At 33.4% G+C, this 12398-nt stretch overlaps 1 pseudogene; it reads left to right on the top strand.

Annotated features, from left to right (window-relative positions):
* Nucleotides 1-9010: 9010 nt before the first annotated feature.
* On the top strand, nt 9011-9063 carry LOC149137661 (U6 spliceosomal RNA; annotated as a pseudogene).
* Nucleotides 9064-12398: the final 3335 nt, after the last annotated feature.

Genomic DNA, 12398 nt, shown 5'->3' with positions numbered 1-12398 from the left:
CCCATGCGCGCTCTCTCCCTCACTCACCCCCATCTCTCACTCACTCACTCACTCACTCACTGAATTACTCACTCACTCACTCACCCTCTCCCTCTCTCTCATGTCTTCTCTTAATTCTTTATCCTGTTCGTGTCCATACAGAAACACAGAAAAGCGAATGAAATATTATTTTGTGCATGAAAAACTTGGTTAATAACATTTTTGTTTCTTCTGCCAAACTGAGATGCTTTTCGTTTCCAATCTATTTGTTAATGCAGTTTAGTTGCAGAGAACCGGACATTAGAGATTGAAAGGTTCCGAGTTCAACCACTGATTTAAAATACTGAAACTATACTTTTATGATGCTGAGAAATCCATTACCAGAATATGTCAGCACTGGTGGTTTCCAGTAAAATGAAATCACAGGATATGAGAGTCTCGGTGCCCATGACAGACGATTCCCGTCTATGATCTATGTGTGTGCTTTTATGCACCAAGCGCCTAAATGAGAGGATCTCTAGGCTAGTAACTCAGTATTCAGTGTTCCAACAAAACATCCATGTTAAGTTGGATATAAAGATTACTTTTTGGTATTAATACTGTTTCTGTCGCTAATGATTAGTTATGAAGGTATAAAGTAACGTCGTTTTATTAGTGGTTATTCTTCAAAATAAACCTTGTTCTCTTTGGGTTATTTAAGCATGTTTTCGAACTTGACGATTCCTAAATGTATAATAATTTTTGGGATGAGCACATGTGTAGCTTCTTTGTAGAGTGACTATACACATGTTTGCTTTATTCAAATGATCTTTGTTGTGGTCCAAGAGCTGATTCAATGACGTAATATTAGTTTCAAATTTTGGCCCAAGATCAGCAATTTAGGGGAAGGTGCTCAACTGGTTCTTACTTTCACAAGAGTGAAAGGTAAAATCGACTCCGGCAGCATTTGAACCCAGAACGTAAAATAGAAAGAAATGCCGCGAAGCACTATTTTTTCCGGCGCAGTAACGATTCTGCCATCTCGTCTCCTTCAGTGTGATAATATTAACTAAACAACTTCAACAAAAATTCTATTTTCCAGTTCTGCACAAAATTCTTAATTCTAAATGCCTCATTTCACCTTAGGGAAAAATCACATTTGCTAAAATTTAGTGCCGTGTCCCTGAAAAATCCATCTAGACCATTTTTTTCTCGTTTATTTTGCTTCCAAATTAACGGGTGCTGAAGACAATATATTAGCCCTATTAATTAGCTATTAAAATTTGATTCTCGGTTGCAAATATTTCATCATCCATCTATGGTTACTGAATTTTGACAAGATAAAATGCATAGCTACACAGCATCTTCAACTAAACTTAGATCTAAGTGCTTTATACAGCCTTGAAGTGCAACAATTGCTCTCAGAGTTGTAGACTCTGAAAGCCTATCAGCATCATATATACTATAGATGATTTTAAATATTTACGTAACCGTGAATTCTATTACGAATACTGTAAGCAACGTAAATTGCATCTATAATAAATTATGTCTTGGATTGCGTTCCATAGCTTATCATTCATTGCCATACGAATAATATAAATATTGTGTGTGTAATCGATTATATATTCGATAAATATTGCGTGTGAAACAGATTTTGTCTCCCGTTGCACATTCAAAGGACTGGAGTTCATGCACTATCAAAGGAAGATGGGTTTCCTGCATGTTTTACTTACTTTCCCCATGGGATTACTTTCTGTATCTGTGAAAAGATGCTGATTTTTCTTTACTTTTTTTCCCCACTGTCTCCCGCTTTTTGCTTCCATCCTCCATCCATTCTTCGCGATAGTTGTATAGGGTGTCACTGTGGTAGCGAGCAAACATAGACACTCTCTCCGCCTTCTAACTTTTGATTTAATGGCTTATCGAGAATGTGACAGCTAGGGGGAGAAAAGGCTGCAGTAGTAACCATGTGTCTCTAGAGTATCCAGAATACCATCTGGGCACTGGTGAATTTACAACTGAGTATACTGGACAACCTTCCTGAAGGATACAACGCATCACCCAGTCCATGAATTGAACCCACTATATTACATACGTAGGTCTGATTCTCTAAATACTAGGCTACAGTATAGCCTAAAATGATAATGAAGATGAAGTGTGGCAATGATAAGTTTCAATCTCTGGGGAAATTTTCTGTCTCTATTGTAAAAGGCCCAATTCGTGAATCTATTTTGACTAAGTTATTGTACATTATGAGTCAGTTTAGGGTCTGGTAACTACGTATTCGACTGTACTTTACTGAAATTTAACAAAAACCAAACTTACCCTCCACTTCATGGCCACATTCATTTAAAATCAATTTTAATTACAAGTTGTCCCTCCTAGCCTTTACTTATAATTATAGTTAATGGAAATTATCTTACTTTTCATTGCTGGTTAAATTTAAATTAATAAAAAAATTTGGGGAGAGGTGGATTGAATATACTTTCATGCAGAAACATCCCTGAGAAAATGTCACATTGTCTTTAGATTTCAATGCATCTCTAGTTTGAGTACAACTATAGAATACATTCCATGTAAGATAGAATAAACTCCATAATAAATGAGTCTCTATCAAGCACACGCTTCTTCTTACATCATATAAAATCAGGCGAATGTAACAGTTAATCGTTACTTAATTTAATTTACGCTCGGATATCATTTAGCCATAGAATACTTGCAAACCATGGAAGCGAAACAAAAGTGAAACAACGACTACAACAAAAGAAACATATATATATATATAATGGTATCCCATTCCCATCCACCACTCTTTCCAGAAATAATCAAAATATTGTTGCGATCAATCAATCTAATTTATTGATTAAACGGATCATTTTCATTTTTACCTTTCATCAACAAAGTGACTCAGATATTTGTCGTGTGAGCAAGGGTTAATAACTATATTGTACGCTTGAAATTAAACAACAAAACAATAGTAACAAAATAAGAAAAGAAATATTAACAAAAGATATTTAAAAAAAGTTTTGTAATTCTATTTATTTTTGTTTTGTTTTGTTTCTGTTTGGTGTTCAATAATTATTTTTATGAATTGTCTTAATATTTTGATGTTATATTTCAACAAAACCCCACCTACAAGAGCGTAATAATAATAATAATAATAATAATAATAATAATAATAATAATAATAATAATAATAATAATAATAATAGAGTTTGCCTCCTTGGCACGGCCAGAATCATCAGGAAAGTATTGAATAGTTGAAAAGAACAGGTACCATGGTACTGCAGGCAGCAGGTAGCCAACCCGCTACGCATGCAAGACATCAGGAGTTCCAACAAAACCTGAGTTATAAAAATAATAATAATAATAATAATAATGATAATAATAATAATAATAATAATAATAATAACAGCAATAATAATAATAATCATTTCTTTTATTTGCCGTCAGGGTGAAGGATGAGGGAGACGATACAAAAACAGACATCAAGTGTTGGGGGCTTAGATATAACGAAATGACAAGAAAAACTATATATAAATGTAAAAAAAAATATACACAGTACACAATAAGGCAGAGAAGGAATGCATACATAGTATACAATAGTAAAAATAAAATAGGGGGTGGAGTTGATAGTGATGTTGTCCTCCTGACACAGGAGGACTTCCAGGAATAATCAAAGAACTCCACCGTCCAAGATCACTATACTTAGAATGGTACCATCCACTCTTGCCATTTTCGCAAATTTCACCCACCTTGTCATAAATTCACTTGAGGACAGCGCCAATAATAATAATAATTTCTACTATAGGCCTGAAATTTGTGGGGAGGGGAAAGTCGACTACATTGACCCTAGTACACAACTGGTACATATTTTGTCGAACCCGAATGGATAAAAGGCAAAGTCGACCTTGGCTGCATTTGAGCTCAGAACGTAAAGACGGACGACCAATGATAATAATAATAATAATGATGATGATGATGATGATGATGATGACGATGATGATAAAGTGAGCAACTACTACACGTAATAGAGCAACAAGAAAACAAAATGCTTTTCTCTATACACATAGAAGCGATAAAATACAAAACTACACTGAAACACTGAATTCAGATGACAACTCAAAAGAAATGATTAAAGACGAAAAAACAACTTGGAAACAAAATTTCAAAACATATCAAAGAAGAAATGGAGAGAAAAATCACTCCATGGCCAGTACCCTGCAAGGTTTAACACTGAAGTGAAAGCCAACAACGGCTCAAAAACTCTAACACCAAATGCAGAATGTGTTGTTTCCGGCTGGGACTTTCTGGAAGCACTGTTGACACTGGCTTACGTTTATTGTCCGATCCCCATATACTACATTAATATTCCTCGCACTTTCCGTTGCCTTGTTGCCTTTATTGAATTCATAAAACAAAATATGCCTAATATGCTCCTTTGTCATTTCCATTATAGCTTTGAAAGAATAACAGCTAAAATCGAACTGCACTCTTCAAAACTTGCACTAAGAATAAGTACAAGGTAAAATTACTGCCTGCTTTTATAGCAAGTTAATGCAGGTAGTTTATCCCACCCCTTCCAACTTTTAGTTGATGCAATTGAAAAAAACGCATTATTTGTGGGATGACCCAATACACACACACAGGTATATGTACATACATGCGTATATATAAATATGTATATATGTATATGATAATCTTGCTAATCTTGCTAACTATCTGTCTATCTATGTTTATGTATATATATTGTATGCACACACACACACACACACACACACACACACACACACACACACACACATTATTCGGGTTAAATTTGACAATATTTTGTCCCCTTTTTTCAGGAACAGCTTGATATATAGGTGAACAGATAACGGCGTTGGAGAGCATTGTAACTATAGGTATAGCTGAGAAAAGGTTAGATTATAGAGAGGAATGGAAGTTATGTGAATATTGGAAAAGAGTTGCTTGTAGCAGGATGATTCACGCCGGATATCAGAATGTCAACGTTCTGGCTACTGCTCTATGCTCTGTGAACACCATAAAGGTTGTAAGAAGTGACATGGACAGCTGCAAAAGAGACTACAAAGCCGTGGCCAGCAGAAAAAGATGCAACAGATATTCTGACTGTATCCACACGCTTCTCAATTCTTCTCAGCATATTCTGAACAGGGTTTAGGCTCAATTCAAATCACTATGTGAAGCTGCTGAAGACTGGTGAAACACTGGCTGTAGAGGGCTGCCGCGAGAAGGCCATATGTGTGGCAGAGGGATTCGGCTCTTTGCCATACTTCCAGAAAGAGATAGAAATGGTTGTCAGAGAATTTCGGCGATTTCACCAGCCTCAATGTCTGGCCTCCTAATTCTCACGATTGTCCTCTCATGGATTATTATGTGTAGGGCGCAATGAGAAAGACTCTAAGTACATTGCCTGCAATACCAATGCCGAGCTGGTGACCAAGATCAAGGAGGCGTTTGAAGATCATCCCAGGGACACAGTGAGAAACTCATGCGCCAGGTTCCGCATCCGTCTGGAGGCCGCGGTGGGGACTGAGGGCGGCTACTTTGAGTAAACTATTAGCGCCCCGACATTTTTTGATTTTTTAAAATGCTTTTAGTTTTGTATGTGATATTGTTTTCTTTTACTTTCATACAAACTGTCAAATTCAACCCGAACACTTTACAAATAAAAACACACGTACACATACACACTTACTTACTCACATCTACTCACACACACACACATACACACACACACACATACTCTCTCTCTCTCTCTCTCTCTCGCACACACATATACATGTATGTATGTATGTATGTATGTATGTATGTATGTATGTATAAATATATATATATATATATATATATATATATATATACATATACATATATTTCGTATGTGTATAATGCCTCTCCCAAGGTTTAATAGTATATATATATATATATATATATATATATATATATATATATATATATATATGCATTTCGATGTGCCTGTTATGCTTTCACTCTCTTTTATCCTTTTTAAAATTTCTTAATTATAAAACTGAAATAAAATTTTATTTTATCATAATGTCTTGTATTCCTTGTTTTCTTCTCTCACAACTCTTAGCTTTTAACACTTGTCATCTTTCTCTCTTCCCTTCAACCTCTAACCTCAAATTTTCTGTGTATATTAATTTTTCCAGCTTGTTTTAGACACTCACTACTTATTTGAAACCCATGTCTTAATTACAATTCATCTCATATGTTCTTTATTGAAATTTCTTTCGAACTACTTATATATTCAACGAGCCGTTATATTTCATTCGTTTCACAGGCTCATGTGAGTGAAATACTCGGACATCTGTCACGAATCATTTTATTACGGAAATAATATTAATTCCCAGCGTTTTACATTCCACCACTCGGGTTACTCGAGTATCCCAGCTATCAACTAGGGATATTACAGTTCGTTCTTGACATGCAATGCTTGCTCAAATCTAAACGCTTACTCAAGCTGATAAGTTATCACTTGAATTAATTATAGTAAAAACTCTCAAATATCTTAAATAGAATGTTTTTCGAGGAATATAGCTTTGTTTCAATCTTATAACATAAAATTGACTTAGGTATATTCGTTGTCCCTAAAAAAATTAATGAGCTGTTTTTGACTGAAACAATATAGGCTGATGAAAGTAGCATACAAGCATACGTTCACACTTCTTTAAACGTATATGACTGGCGGGTTAACAGATTTCCGTCACAAGTGGTTTTACATCACAGTGTCCATTCTTTTTCAAGAAATATTGTTTTGTTGTCACTTCATAGCTTAATATCTGGGCTTAAATAAATCTTGCTGGTCAAAATTATATATGAACAAAAATTAATGTGGTTAGCTCGAGTTCATAAAATCCAGTACTTTGAAATCAATACGCTGCATCAAAAGGGATCGGAAGAGAAAATTTGGAAAACTGAAAAGCTCTGGTTTAAATGTTTCAAGGTGTGGGACGTCATGTTTGTCTTACTTGTGTTGTTGCTGACACAAAATGATTAGCTGCGGCGATAGATCAGAGACATACAAAAACCCAGGGTTACCTAGTATGGTTTATTTATAGATAAAGACACGCACCTAGTTGTCAGAAAGATGCCTACACTGCTGATGAAATATCTATCTATCTATCTATCTATCTATCTATCTATCTATCTATCTATCTATCTATCTATCTATCTATCTATCTATCCATTCATCCATCCATCTCTCTCTCTCTTTCTGTGTGTGTGTGTGTGTGTGTGTGTGTGTATTTATATATATATATATATTTATAGATAGATAGATATACACACACATACATATAATATACATATACATACATACATATATATATATATAACTTTTATAAGTAATATTCTAAAAGAAATATTCTAAAAGAATATATAACTGAACTTATGTTGAGTGCTCAATTATCTTGAGCAAATAAATGTGTATATATGTGTTTTTATATTATTAATAAATTCATAAACTCATCAATAATATACTCAGGAAATCAATATTTAATATTATGAAAGACATACATCCAACCTGACATGACACGGCAACATAATAAAATATATACTTTCAAAAAGTATACCAATTCTTATACAAATAAGTGTTTAACACTTGAAATTTCAACAAAGGAAGAAACGAACAAACTTTACATACTTCAGAAGGATTAATTTGACAACTTATAGAAAGGACAGTATATATTATTATTTTTAATTTTTAATTTTTAATTTTTAATTTTTAATTTTTAATTTTTAATTTTTAATTTTTAATTTTTAATTTTTAATTTTTAATATTTCTAATGTTTTAATATTATATATATATACTAATGGTTCTTAATGCATCTCTGAAGAGCGGAATTACTGATAATAAGATGATCTTTAGATCACTTTGTGATTGTAGTAATATCCGCGAAACGATCGTAAGATATTTAATTCTTTAAATTTTAGGTTCCTTTATATTTTATATATTCATGTTTATTTACACATAAATTTTTATACGCATATATATTTAAACATATATTTATCTATTTTCAGATTTTTATATATATTGATATTTATATTACGTATATTTATGTTTTAAATTTTTAAATTTAAAATTTATTATGTTGCCATGTCATGTCAGGTTGGATGTATGTCTTTCATAATATTAAATATTGATTTCCTGAGTATATTATTGATGAGTTTATGAATTTATTAATAATATAAAAACACATATATACACATATACACACACACACACACACACACACACACACACACATATATATATATATATATATATATATATATATATATATATATATTTTATTTGTGGGTTAACCAGGGTATAGTTGGTTTCATGTTAAGAGAGGTAAATCTCTTAATAATTTTCAAGGCTATTGCAGGGGATGAGAACATCCAAAATGTAGACACGAACACCAACGTCCCATGCAATAGGCTGGAAAATTAAGAAATATACTTATCTTAACATGAAACCAATGATAACCTGGTTAACCCACAAAAAATATTTATCCACCAATGTGGTGTTGAGCAATCATTCTCACTGTTCGATATTAACGTTAATATATATATATATATATATATATATATATATATATATATATATATATATATATATATATATATATATATATATATATATATATATATATATATATATATATACATATATATATATATATATTTACCAAACTAGAGAAACAGAAAATGGAATTCACAAGATTCTTTATTAATGACCACGATCATTTCGAGCCATCTCGCCTCGGTCCCTCGTAGGTCAGATGCAGTAAAGGTGGTGCACCAGCATGGCATCTGCCACTGGTTGAATCCCATATGAAAAATAAAAGAAATAAAAGAAAATAAAAGAAATATATATATGTGTGTGTCAATATATATGTATGATATATATATATATATATATATATACATATATATATGGAAAAAAGACAAAAAAGAAAATGCTAAAATACTTTTATAAAGAACATTACAGAAAAATATGGAACGCTTCACGAATTTGCGTGCCATCCTTGGCCCCTGCGCAAGGATGAAACGCAAATTCGTGAAGCGTTCCATATTTTTCTGTAATGTTCTTTATAAAAGTATTTTAGCATTTTCTACTTTGTCTTTTTCCATATATATCTACTCGTGTGTTCCTCTTCAAACTTTTACAAATATATATATATATATATATATATATATATATATATATATATATATATATATATATATATATATATATATATATATATATGTATATATATGATATGTATGTATATGTATATACATATGAAATATTCAAATATATATATATACATATACAACCTATATATGCATGTATATTTGATATATATATATATATATATATATATAATCTATGTATGAATGTATATTTTGTATATATTTATATATATATATATATATATATATATATATATATATATATATATATATATATATATATATATATATATATATATATATATATATATATATATATATATATATAAGAAATATAAATGTACATAGTGTAGTAAGAAGCTTGCTTCCCAACCACATAGTTTCGGGTTCAGTCCCACTGCGTAGCAACTTGTGTCTTCTACTATAGCCACGGGCCGACCAAAGCCTTGTGAATGGATTTGGTAGACGGAAACTGAAAGAAGCCCTTCATATATATGTATATATATGTATGCATGTATGTATGCATATATCTATCTATCTATCTATCTATCTATCTATCTATCTATCTATCTATCTATATTTGAATATGTTTGTGTGTCTGTATTTGTCTCCTCACCATCACCTGACAACCGACGTTGGTGTGTTTTCGTCCCCGTAACGTAGCGGTGCATCAAAAGACACCGATAAAGTAAGTACTAGGATTACAAAAAATAAGTCTCGGGGTCGACATGTCCGACTAAAGGACGTGCTCTAGCATGGCCGTAGTCAAATGACTGAAACAAATAAGGAAAAAAATATATAGACTATATATATTCATTTATTTTTTATTTATGCGCCCTTTTCAAGCCTAGCCAGGCTCATGAGCCCGGTTTGTTTGGCGTATGTGTTTCACCCAGCTGGACGGGACACCAGTCCATCGCAGCGTTACTCAAAAAACAGGAAGAGTCAGAGAACGTTGAGGCGAAAGAGTACAACAGGGGTCACCACCACCCACTGCCGGAGCCTCGTGGTGCTTTAGTTGTTTTCGCTCAATTAACACACACAACGCCCGGTTTGGGAATCGAAACCGCGATCCTCCGACCGCGAGTCCACTGCCCTAACCACTGGGCCATTGCGCCTCCTGTACACACACACACACACACACACACACACACACACACACACACACACACACACACACATATATATGTATATATTTGTGTGTATTTGTGTATGTATGTATACGTAAAATGAAGACCAGTATAGTGTTAGAGCTAAAAGAAAGTTATTTGGACTGATCGTATAACTATAAAATCCGGACTAACTATTCTGCTACTGAAAAATTAAGTAGTTATACAATTGTTTCAAATAAAATGGTAGGAAAAGTTTGATTGTCTTTGTGTATATTCTGAGAAAAGCGTGTATTGATGATCAAGCTTGCTTTTTTAACGTTAATCAGGTCAACCGCACGCTCGTTGTGTTGGTGGTTGTAATTATTAACATATTCTGAATGACTTCAAATATCTTTCTAAATTATAAGTCATTTAACGTATCATCAATGTTTTAAAACATTTGATATGTGTAACATAGCAGTAGTATCAATGAGTCTGTAAGTCTTGTGGAAGAACAGCATAACATTAACTGCCGCCTTTTAACGCCTCATTACTGCGATTCGACGTCCCCTTTTAATGTGTATACATTAAAAAGGTACATAATATCAGGCCAGAGAAATTTAGTTCCGGGTTCTAGTTTGACGCGGTGACTGCAGCATCGTCATACTATAAATGAACACTATAAGTAAAGGTGTTATTAAATTTAATTTACTAACGTTGATGTTGTTAACGTTATTGCCGTCTTTGCGGTTATCAAGTAGTAATATTGGTAATATTGGTTTCAAAGTTTGGCTCAATGCCAGCAAGTTCGGGGAAGGAGAAAGTCGATTACATCGACCCCGGTACACGGCTGGTACTTATTTTATCAACACCAAAAGGATGAAACTCAAAGTCGACCTCGGCGGAATTTGAACTCAGAACGTTAACACCACCAAGCATTTTGCCAGGCGTGCTAACGATTCTTATTCCTTTTCTGCCCACAAGGTGCTAAACATAGAGGGGATAAACAAGGAAAGACAAAGGTAGTAAAGTCGATTACATCGACCCCAGTGCGTAACTGGTAATTAATTTATCGACCCCGAAAGGATGAAAGGCAAAGTCTCGCCGCCTTAGTTTATCATAATACCATTATTCTAAAGTTAATATTTAAGTAGGGGTCAAGGTGGCGAGCTGGCAGAAACGTTAGCACACCGGGCGAAATGCTTGGCGGTATTTCGTCTGTCTTTATGTTCTGAGTTCAAATTCCGTCGAGGTCGATTTCGCCTTTCATCCTTTCGGGGTCGATAAATTAAGTACCAGTTACGCACTGTGGTTGATGTAATCGACTTAATCTCTTTGTTTGTCCTTGTTTGTCCCCCTCTATGTTTAGCCCCATGTGGGCAGTAAAGAAATAAGAAACGTTAGCACGCCGGGCGAAATTCTTTGCGGTATTTCGTCTATCTTTACATTCTGAGTTCAATTTCCGTCAAATTCGATTTTGCCTTTCATCCTTTCGGAGTCGATAAATTAAGTACCATTTGCATACTGGGGTCGATCTTATCGACTGGCCCCTTCTCCCAAAATTTTGGGCCTTGTGCCTAAAGTAGAAAAGAATATTTAAATAGGGTCAAATACTAATACATCGTACTAATACATCTGTCACCCCTACTACTCCTGCCAGTAAAAATGTAAAATTTTCCACTTTCCATTTTGAGACACACTGCATTAGTAGAAAAGGGAAAACAATATTTAAAGCTTGGGGATGGTCATATTGCCAGTTTATATAAACGGAATATTTAAAGCATTTAATGTACGATATCATTTCTAACAGGAGCTACTTTTGCGTGGTGACGCAAATGATAGACTTAACAAAGGTAATTTTCGTAGGTTGTAGCACTGCTTTGATGAAATGGATTGCGATTTTGTACCAATACTTACTACTAAGTTTCAAGTGCAATACAAAACGGCATTATTTCTGCAATTGATAATGTAGTTACAATTAATTCAATTTGAAGTTGAAAGTGCTTATTGTAGTGGATGCAGGCAAGACTACTTACCGTGCAGTGCAAGACTAGTTTCTACTATTGTTAAGTATATAACTGAAAGTAAAATAAATGAAAGATTTAAATTTTTTATGACAGAAGTAATAATAAAAGTACATCGAAG

The sequence above is a fragment of the Octopus bimaculoides genome, chromosome 1 (genome assembly GCF_046866305.1).
Source record: "Octopus bimaculoides isolate indiv1 chromosome 1, ASM4686630v1, whole genome shotgun sequence".
NCBI lineage: Eukaryota > Metazoa > Mollusca > Cephalopoda > Octopoda > Octopodidae > Octopus > Octopus bimaculoides.
This window is presented reverse-complemented; position numbering and strand designations above follow the sequence as displayed.